General features: G+C 34.6%; 1 long non-coding RNA gene across 1 annotated transcript in view; it reads left to right on the forward strand.

Moving 5' to 3' along the window:
* The window catches only part of LOC100388832 (uncharacterized), a 107,519-nt gene extending 96,905 nt beyond the window's left edge, over positions 1 to 10,614 (forward strand). Inside the window, exon 4 of the long non-coding RNA XR_004728358.3 lies at positions 10,467 to 10,614. This is a non-coding gene — a long non-coding RNA (uncharacterized LOC100388832). The remainder of the gene's footprint in view (positions 1 to 10,466) is intronic.
* Positions 10,615 to 11,858: the final 1,244 nt, after the last annotated feature.

The following is an 11,858-nucleotide window of genomic DNA, read 5'->3' on the forward strand; positions in this document are numbered from 1 at the left end:
CCTGAACTCTGACCTCTGTCTCCTTAATTCAGGGAGACTGCTGGCACCTGTTTAAATTTTTTCTTCCCTGCACTACAGCCTAGATACTGACTCTAAGCAGAAAACTGGTGAATTTACAAGGCTCATTTTATTTCCCTTATTGTGGGAATCACATTCCTGTGTATCGCTTATTGTCCAGGCAACTAAATTATTTCATATATTTTCTCAGGTTTTCTAGTTATTTGAAGTGTGTATTAGTTTCTATTGCTGCACAATAAATTACCACAAAGTTAGCAGCTTAAAACAACACATACATGTATTATCTCACAGTTTCCATGGGCCAAGAATCTAGGCATGGTATAATATCTAGGTAGGGTTCTCTGGTCAAGGTCCCACAAGTTTGAAGTCAAGATGTCGGCAGGACTGAGTTCTCTTCTGGACCTGATGTCTTCTTCCAAGCTCATGTGGTTGTTGATGGAATTCAGTTCCTTGCAGCTGGAGGCTGAGATCCCTATTTTCTTCCATGTCTCATCTGAGGGCTGCTCTCAGCTCCTAGAAATCACCTGCAGTTCCTTGTTATGAGTTTCTTTGATGACATTACTTATGGGGCAACTTTATGAAGTCAAGCCCGGCCATGACAATCTCCCTTTTGATTCACTCAGACTCAAGTGATTTGGAACCTTAACTATATCTGTAAAATCCCTTTATCTTTCCCATGTTCTATTCACTTAAAGAAGATCACAGGTCCAGTATGGACTCAAGGGGAGGAAAATCATATGATTTGTTGGGTGTAAACCTAGGGTGTGTCCATCACAAGACAACAGAGTAAATCTGGTCTTTATTACCTCCTTTTAGTCAAAAGTAGAATCTTCCCTTCTGATTTTAATTGTTTCATCTTTTCAGATTGTACCAGCAAGTATAGCCATAGAAATATTAAATAAGAGATATTACACATTCTTCTCTTGTTGCTGATTTAAGGCAAATATTTCCAATATTTTAATTTTTATCAAATTTTTATAAATATTTTTATCAAAAATTAAAATTAACTAAATTTTCTCATAGGGAATTAAAATATTTTATATTTTTACCTTAATACACAGTTCAAATTATGAAAAATGGTGTTAAAAAGTCCTTGAGCTCAAGTTGTTACAATGGCATTTCCTTATGAAAATAAAAAAGGATTTTATCATTATAAGATCCTTAGTATTTTCAAACAAATAAACTTTTGTGAATGGGATCTGAAATAGGCTTATTGTTGACCCTCTGTTATTTTCTTTTTCTGTCATCCCCAGGACTTGTACACTCAGCACTACAGATATGTCCAAAGGAACTGTCACCTCTACCTTAACATTCACTATTCCAAACATGTGTAATTAGTTCAATTATTCATATCTGCTGTTAACAGTCAGCAAATATTCCCCCAGGTGCTGAATTCCTGGCAACAGGGAGAGAGGAACAGAAAACATATTGCAGTATTACCACTTGTAGATGGCATAAGAGGAGTTAGAAAATGCTTTGAGAACATACAGAAATAAGAAATTAATTTGCCCAAAATATGAAGAAAAATGAAGACAAGAAAAATTTTGGAAAGATATACATATGGAACTTGGAAATTGGTAGAAATGTTCTAGTCAATCATAAGAAAGATGCTAATTGAACAGGAAATAGCAATGGTGAGGCACAGAGATATTTAGGGAGAAAAAGCTAAAGATAGGCAGAAAGGAAGTTTACAAAGAGATTTTTGGAGATTGTGTCTCACTAGAGACTTTTGGCTCTCTTTCCACGACCACGTGTCTGAATGAGGACTGATTCATCATCACTCCCTCTCATGTCTTGCTGCAGAGTCCAAGACGTTTTTATACTGAATGTGTTTAGTAAATCATAAACAATAATACAAATGTTAAGTATTAGCTACAGTGTGTTCCAAGAGAGATCTATAGACTTAAATACGTTACATAATTATTCTAGCTCTTCAAATTGCAATGTCCGAAAAGTGATCATTGAATAAAATGAATAGAATGCTGATGGTGGTTATTTTAAATAGATGTGATAGTAGTGAAGCATTTCAGAAAGAAAGAAAATCATGCAGGAAAAAAAAATCATTTAATCTAATATCACAAAAGAAGACTTGGCAGTTTTATAAAAGAGAAGAGATTACTAATCATTTGCATTTTTTGATTGTATATAGTCATTTTGCTCATTTGACATTATCCATTAAAATCTAATGCTTTATATTTCAGCACCTTTATGCTCATTTAATCCTTTCAGCTCATCTTAACAGTATGTGCTTTATTTGCTTTGCAATAATGCCTAAAAGAAAGTTCTTGGATTATATTTTGTCAGATAATGGGAACTACTTAGTAACAATTTATTTATAGCAGGAGAAAGATGAATACAAGCAAATTATTTTTGCCTCCCTTTGCTTTCCTATACCCAACAGATTGTAAACTGTTTGAAAGTAATGACTTTCTTCTCAACTTTAAATTCTTAGTATCAAGCAGTATCTGACAAAGAATAAGCATTCAGTAAGTATTGTTGAATAAATCAATATGTGAAAGAAATTACAAAAGAGAAAATATTGATTATTGATTAATAAATAGTTTAGACTCACAGATATAAAGGAAAAGCCAACTAATTCAATGAATTAATGTATTCTTCTAGCACATCAGCATAATAAAGATGATACCAAAGGCTCAGAGAAATTGGCATATTCAAACAGTGCTTATGGAAATTAAATTGAACCAGATTTGATTAAAACTTTTATCACTAAAAACTATATCTTTCTACCCTAATTTCTTCTGGGAATCAATCTTAAGGAAATAATGTGATCTTTTCAAAAAGCAAGGCGCTCTCTGTTTTTACTCTACACTTGGAAATTGACTGTATTAGCAGCTTAACATTATGGAAGACACTAGAGTTAGAATCAAAAGATCAGTCGATGAGTCTTTGCTCTACTGCTTCTCAAATGTGACCCTGGGTAAATCTCTTAAATTCTTTGTTTCAATTCCTTATTTGTTTATCAATGATAATAAACATATATTTTAAGATATGTATATTAAAATACATATCTTAATGTATATGAGAGAGAGAGAAATCTCTTAAATTCTGTCAATTTCTTATTTATTGATGATAATAAATATATATTTTAAGATACCTCTTAAGAGAGACAAATCAACCTATCATCTGCAACCCTTCTAGCCTTTCCAGATTATGCATTCTGTCATTAATCAGGCTGCAGTGACAAAAGCAGTGAAATAATAGAGTTAAAGTCTTTTATCTATGAAGGTGAAGGAAAAATCAGAAGAGGATTTCATAAACCATTTTTCCAAAAAATTAGTGAGAGAAAGGTAAGAGGAGAGAGAGTAATTTAGGTTTCCATAAAATTATGAAAATATATAAATTCCAAATACTTTCACTTCACTGTGGTCTCCTGGTACCTGATCCAGACTTGTAATACTGCACCATCATGGAATATTTTCTAGCCTCCTCTTAATCACCACGAATGTCTTGGATTATCTCATGTTTCTTTCATTTAAAACTGATGCAATGTTATTAAAATGAAGACCGTAATGAATGAACAGCAGTGCCTAAGTGCCCTTTAATAAGCTTGGAAGTTGACTGTATTAGCAGCTTAGTATGATGGAAGACACTAGAGTGAGAAGCGAAAGACTAGTTCATGAGTCAGTCTCTGCTCTACTGTTTCTCAAAGTAAGACCCTGGATAAATCTCTAAATTTATCTTTTTCAATTCCTTACTTGTTTATCAATGATAATAAATATTCTCTCTACTTACCTATCCCTCTATGTCATTAGTTTATTGTGAAGATCAAATGAGAAATATAAATGGAAACATTTTCTACATTAAAGTGATGTAGATATATTCATCATGAGAAGTAGTACTACTGACAACATCAGGACACCGTATCTCACTTATGATCAAAATGTCTTCATCTGAAAGAAAAGGCCAAAGAATATTTCATCACTCTTTCTACAAAATTTCTTCTGCCACCTCTAAAATTCTTAACAAACCCTGTAGTTAAAGCAACTGTAGGAAGAACTTCAACAGTTAAGAAGAATGACATATATAAATTAGCTGCGCTGCCAACAGGTTTAACTCAACTTGTTAAAATATCTACATGTGGTTCATGTTTACAACTGTGATCCTGATTATATGATAAATTTTATACCTTTATGTTTAATGCTGTTAAAGAAGATGGAATAATTGGATGCTGATGGAGAAATTGCCTAAAAATTATTCTTAATTTTCAAAAGTATTTACAAATTTCATGAATGATCTCTTGTGTCTTGAGAGCATCTTTATTATTTATAATTTTTTCATTTAAAATAAATTAATAATCATTGCTATTAAGTGGGGTTACTAATTAAACAATCTTTACTTTTATTATATAAAAGAAAATTGAGAACTTCCTTCTTTTTGTGATATCAACTAAAAAGGCATAGCTCCTACATAGACTGAGGAAATCACTAACACGTAGAGCAATAGTTAATGACATTTATCACTGCAGAAAGTCTGCATTTAGCATGCTGAGGTATTTGCATTTATCTGTAAATCTCTATGGGAAAAAGGCAATTTCAGTATGGCACATCTAATATTTATAGCATATGAGTTAGCACAAAAATTGTTCTTATGAAATCATTTTGAAAAATCTACTGATTGATTCATGTATCTCTGATATAAATTTTTCACTCCAGAAAAAACACACGTCATTCTTCCCCTTTATAACTTTTAGATGAGAAGAAGAGTAGAAGTCTAGTCATTTGTTTGTTTATATGTGTGTGTGCGCATATATATATTCATGTAACTAATGTTGTTTCTACTTGATTAGAGAAAGGGTATTTTAGAAGAAATGAAAATATATGGAAACATCCAGACTCCACCATTCTATCCTGCTTTCCCACTGTCCTTTCCCCTAAACACACACACACACACACAAATGCACACACACACATATACTCACACACAAATGCACACACACACACACACACACACACCCACACACACAGATGAATTTACCTTAATTTTGTTTATTCAGAGAAGTTACTGAGTGAGTCCTGGCCCTTACCTAGTGATGGAGTTGAGGATATGTTACCCCAAAATGGTATTTGGGAAAACAGCAGAGGCAGGAAGTTCACTATCAACTTCTCTTTGCCTTTCTCCCCAGAGGCATGTCATAAAACCTAAGAAGGATTTTTAAATTTTCCCCTGAAGCAAGTCAAAAGACCCTCATGTGAGAGGTGCCCACCCTATAGCCAGAGGAAAGGGATGTCCTTGTTTCTGAAGACATAGGTATACAAAAAGAATCTGGGGGCCTTGCTATGTTTCCCCCAATTTATTATCATTAGATCATAACTTTTGCCCTCCAGTCATGTTTCTCCGTGACTATTTATTGTCCATCAAGCCTACTATCAAACATACACAAGTTTAACTGCTTTTTTAGGTCTTCCTTTCCTTGTTAAGGCTCCCATGTGAAGTACAACTTACATTAAATAAATGTGTATGCTTTTCTCTTGATAATCTGCCCTTTTGTTATTAGGCCTTCAGCCATGAACCTAGGAGAGGTAAGGAAAGTATTTCTCCTCCCCTTCACCCAGTCATATATAACCAACTTGTATTAAATATTTGTCAGTTGTTTTATTTTTTCCGGTCCTTAGAAATGATGAAAAATAGAACTCACAGAAGGGTTTGAAAAGAGTTTAGAACTAGTAAGTTTTAAAAATTGTTCCCAGCTAACTTAAACCGGTTTTTAATATATATGTAATAGATTAAATATATACAAAATTATAATTACATTTAATTAATACATAGTATAGATTTGGGGTATACAAGCCCAGTTTGGTTGCATGGGTATATTATCAAGTGACGAAGTCTGTGTTTTAGTATAAATATCACCCAAATAGTGTACATTATAACCATTAGGTAATTATTTCATCTCTCACCTCCCCCCATTCTCTCTTCATTTTAACATTTTACTAATGGAACGCTTTTTGTAAGGTGATATATAAATATGATAAATTTCAATAAATGCAAAAGAACATCTGAATCAACTGTTCAATAAGCACACTAACATTCACAAATACTTCATGTTACCTTTAGAGAAAAAAGCAGAGGCAAGCTAATTGCAAAATGATGAACACTTTTAATATTCAATATCCTTAGAATGCAGACCAAGTTTGGCATATTTGATTTACAGGCTTCATATAAAACTACCCATATTAATAAAATATTGCCCGCTGTGGAATGCAGTCGTTTTATCTGTGTAACTACAATAAAAAGGTAGCAATGCCAGTCAGTTAGTTGTGTTGTTTCAGACTCCAGATTAATAGCCAATCGACTTGGAAGTTAATACTTCATTTACACTGGTGTGCATGTATTGTCTATTTCTGACGGAATGGGTTTTGCTCTAATCAATAAGTGTATCAGCCTAGTTGTTCATCTTGTTGGAGAGGTCAAAATAGTGACAGAGGTACATCTGTTTTTATGTCAAATAATGTCTGAGGTAATGAATTCTCTCCAAGTAGCTAAGCAACATTCTTGCAATTGTCCTTCAGTCTCCCACTATGGACTTGATCATGATTAATCTGAAGCATTTGGGGAATTGAAAGTGTTGGCACTTCCTAAACCATTTTTAATCTAAAATTTATATTCATCTATGAGGTACTTTCAGCTCTTGAATAGTGACCCCATTGCATAATATACATCTAAGATGAGGCTTATGTAACGGCATTTGCATCTGTGGGAAAATGTAGTAGAAAGATTATTCTAAAATACAGACAGTAAAAATTGTTTTCAGTTACCTACATAACAATAAAACATAATTGCAAGGGTAAATATTACACTTATTGTGCTAATAATAAAAATGTGTACTGAATAAAAAATACATGTAAATGCATATTAACGTATATATCATGTTCATACTTGGTGAATGGAATCCTAATATTGTTTCAACTTGACTAAATGAGGACCACCACAAGTTTATAGGAAAATAAAACATGAAGAGATGTTTAGGCAAATACAAAAAGTTTCTATGAGGAATTTATTTTGAAATAAAAAATATGAAGGTGACGTCTTGCTTGCTTGATGGATAGGGTAAGTTGTTTCTAGGTGGATTAAGTTATTGTATTTCATCAAGCCTATTTCCTATAACAGAATTGGATGTGATAAATAGATTCAGCCACTCTGATTTGTAGGCACTTACTGAATTGCTACCATTCATGTCAGCCCCCACCTTGGCATTGATTGACCACGTAGTCCTGTCACTTGAAGCAAGTCACTTAAGTCTTGAGTCATCAGTAACTAGATTGGTAAAATATGGAAAGTAACTCCTTATCAAACAGCCATCCTTGGAAATGGTGCATTCTTCAGGCTATGGGACAAAGTGCAGTCTTACAAATGGACTTGGGACTCAATTAGCAGAATAATTAGCAACCAGTGGAAGTGGACCAGCCATCATCCATGTCTGTGAGAACTATAATGAGCTAACTGTAATTATCCAGAACTGTCCTTCTCCCTTTCTATGACTTCGGGATTTTATGCTCTAGTAAAATCGTAAAACTTTAGGCAAACATGATTTTCAACTTACTTTTTCAACTAAAGACTTAAATATTAAACACCTAATACCAACATTATTTCACAAATTAAAGGGCATTTCAACCTCAAAAATGGAAACGACATCACAACACACACACACACACACACACACATCTATGTTATATATATAAAGCACTGATATATATATAACATTGTTACATATATAGTGTATATATGTAAATGATTATATACATATATATGTGTGTATATATATACACATATATGTATATAATTAATAAAAAAGCATTGTTACACACACACATATATACATATATACACACATATATATGTATATAATCATTTACATATATACACTATATATGTAACAATGTTATATATATATCAATGCTTTATATATATAACATAGATGTGTGTGTGTGTGTGTGTGTGTGTGTAACAATGTTTTTTTACTATAGTTTTCTGAATTGTTTTATTAGAGAAAACTTGCTCATTTACTGGTCCCAGAGGATAGATAGGCATTTGAGGGGCATCATTTTGGAGCTCTAGCAAGGTGCTGCAGTAGCGAGATTCTGATGTTGGCCAGACTGTGGAGGTTCAGGAAGACAGGCCAGAATGCAGTGTCCAAGGTCCAAAGTAGTCAGCAGTGCCTTGTTTTCAAGCCTGAGGCTCATAGACAGCCTCTGATCCTGAGAGAAGCACACTGGCCTTAGAGAAAATAGGAGCTGGCCAGATTACTGAGGTCAGCCTCAGATTTGAAGGACAATATATTGAAGCCAAATCTGTAGGTCAAAAGCAAAAAATCTTAGTAATAATGACATATCTCAGCTAATAGACTGGCATAAAACAAGGAATAAAAGAAGCTTAACCCTGCATTGCCTTGATTTCTCTTAAAGATTGGTAATACTCTTTAAATTAGCAGGGAAGAGAGAGACTTGATTTTCATCATGTGGCCAGAGGTGAAGCTTTGTGTAGTAGTCATATTCCCAGCTAAGCAGATAGAAAGTTTTGAGGTGAGGGCTCCTTGCAGCTCATTACATTGATGGGTGACATAGGTGATCCACATCATGAGAGTCTCTCTATATTATTTTTCCTATTTCTCTAGAAAAATGGGATGAAATGTTGCCAATAATTTTCTCTCTGTGTAGTGGTTTTAAAAGTGTTTAGAATCATGAGAAGGAGTCAGAGAATTGGCAGAACAGCTCTTAATCTTGAGGGAAAACTAGGTAGTAGCATCATCATAATTCATCTGCAGACCATTCCTCTCTCATTTGCCTACAATCACTTCTGACTTACTGCAGAGGTAATCAAGCATGAAGTTTATAAAAAGTACAATATTTAGAGCACAATTTTTTAGATGTGTCTATAGCCATAGTATTGGGTTTCATTACTGTTATATTTCATTAAGTTGCATAACTAAAACTAAAATTTTCCAACATCCTCAACTATTTTTAAAATGTTCACATTTTGTTGAACCATCCTTTAACTCAGGCAGTGGCAAGCGATAGCCCATAGATCACATCTGGTTTACTGTCTCAGTTTGTATAACTCTCAAGCTTTTTTTTTTTAATAAAAAAATGCTTTTCATAAATGAACATTTGCAACCAATTTAATGATAGGGAACACTAACTTTGAACATTATTTATAAAAAATATCATGCCTCCAAAAAAGAATTTAAGTCTCTTTATTAGTCAACTAATATGACCAAAAATTATACTCAAATACTATATTTTTAATTTTGTCAATAAAAAATGAAAATACTTTCTCTAAATATATGAAAATCTATACAATATCCCCAATTTTTCCTTTTGTCCATAAAGCTTGAAACAGTTGTTACCTGGATTTACAGAAAAATTTAACCACCCCTGTTATAAATCATCAAAGAAAGTTTATCTTCCACTCATTATATATTTAGATACAGAACAATTTATTTTAAGTCTTTAAAACAGTATTTGGTATATACAGCAAACTTGATTAATGAATATTTCTATACATGAATAAGAATATAAATGATAAATGCACTTGAATTTGATGGATTCTGTCCCACTAAATAAGTAGAAACACATCTACATTGATGAACAAAATTTTTTATGTCAAAATCTAAAATAAATTAACCTGAGAATACTCAGCAAAATAAAGTGAATTCTGGATACTATACTAAATATATTTGTAGGATTTTAAATAATATGAAATGATTAAAAATGAGATAATGCATAAGGATTATAGAGTGGGAAGAGCAAATATATCACATTAAAATAATGAAAATGTTATACTTAAAAAGAAAAAAATTCTAATTGCTCTCAAAAAAATGAAAAGAAATAAAAGCAATAAGTTGTATAGAAAAGAAAAGCTTTTTGTCAAGATAAGATGCATAATTTTTTAAGTTTTTAATTTATCCACTAATAGACTAATCCATTAATAGAAATAAAGTCATGTAAAATGTTGCAGAATAACCAATAGATCAAAATTATTAAAGAAGGTATATTTCCAAGAATTAAAGATGAAAAAAGTAATGCTTCTTGTCTTTTGTTATTAAGTACTATGTATCTATGCTGTTATTTCTAAAAATAAGTAGTGACATGAAGAAAAATACTGAGTGACATGAAGGTAATCGTATTGAGAACCCGACAACTAAAACCAACTCTAGTAATTAAAATCTGTATTCAAACATTACCCACTCTTCTCAAAGGCAAGACAAAATCAAAACCATGATCTATCTTTGAGCTAGAATTACAAAATTCTTTATCAAAATTATATAATTATATATCAAAATTATATAATTACAAAATTATATATAATAGGACTGTGCTCTGTTATTTCTTTTAAAAAAAGTGACTATATGCTCATTGCACATTGAAAGTAAACTATTAAGATGGGACTATATAAATACAATTTGATATCCTCAAAAATTAAAATTGTAGGGGGAGGACTGAAGATGGCGCTGTGAGAACAACCCAGGATTGGAGCTCTCATTGAATCCACAAATGATGAGTCGGAGCTGCATTTCCAGACTGATCTTTGTTGCCCACAGAACGGGGAAACTCCCAAGTATAAAAAAGACACGGGATGCAAGGCAGTAGGTCTGCCTGGCGAGGCTGGCAGCCGGGGCGGTGGCAGCCGGCCCTACCCAGCAATCCCCACAGGGCGTGCTTGTCCAGGTGCCCTGTTGAACCGGCAACCTGAGACTTGAGAGGGCTGGACTTGAGACTGAACGAGACTTGGACAGTAGGCCAGCCCAGGGGATTGCAGGGACAGATCGTTTGGGACACCCAGTGGGACGAACAAAACCGTGATTTCAAACTATCCCGAGCAGACGGTCTGAGATGCTCTGTGGGGGAGGGACGTCCACCACTATGGAGGCAACCCGCCCCAACTGAGATACATGCCCACTGCTGACGCAGCCAGCCGTTGCCGAGGCAACCCATCCCTACTGAGATACACGCCCACTGCTGATGCAGCCTGCCGTTGCTGAGGCAACATGCTACAATGAAGAGACTCTGCCGCAGGGCATGGTGGAGACCACAGCAGAGCCTGCAGGAACAGGGCGAATCACACAACAGCAGGGCGGAGCCTCGGCAGCCAAACAGTGGCTAGTCTGCCTTCCAGCTGGGCAGGACACCTCATCGGACATTGAAAAATAAAGCCCAAACCCCCCAACAGAGAGCATTTGAGAAAAAAAGGGTTTTTTTAAATGAGCTCTGTTGCAGCAGAATCAAACATAGCAGCCTAACAGCCCTGAATGAACAACAGAGCTCACAGCTCAGCAATTGAGCTCCAAAAAAGTACAGACTGTCTCCTCAAGCAGCTCCCTGACCCCTCTATATCCAAAAGACTGACATTTGGCAGGCATCATCCTGGGACAAAGATAGCAGAAAAAGAAATGGGTAGCATCCCTCACTGTGCCAAAGCTGATAGAGGTGCACCCAAGACAAGCAGGGCCTGGAGTGGACCTCAGAAGTCATACAGTGAAGGGGCTAGGCTGGTAGAAGGAAAACCAAGTAACAGAAATACTTCATCATCAACAATCTGGGTGTACACTCAGAGACCCAATCGAAAAGTCAGCAACTACGCAGACGACAAGCGGATAAACCCACAAAGATGGGAAGAAACCAGCAACAAAAGGAGGAAAACACCCGAAACCAGAACACCTCACCTCCTAGAAAGGACCAAAACTCCTCACCAGCAAGGGAGCAAAGCTGGACAGAGAATGACTGTGATGAAATGACGGAATTAGACTTCAGAAGGTGGATAATGAGAAACTTTTGTGAGCTAAAAGAACATGTATTAAATCAATGCAAAGAAACTAAGGAACT

This window comes from Callithrix jacchus, chromosome 11 (assembly GCF_049354715.1).
Source record: "Callithrix jacchus isolate 240 chromosome 11, calJac240_pri, whole genome shotgun sequence".
Taxonomy (NCBI): domain Eukaryota; kingdom Metazoa; phylum Chordata; class Mammalia; order Primates; family Cebidae; genus Callithrix; species Callithrix jacchus.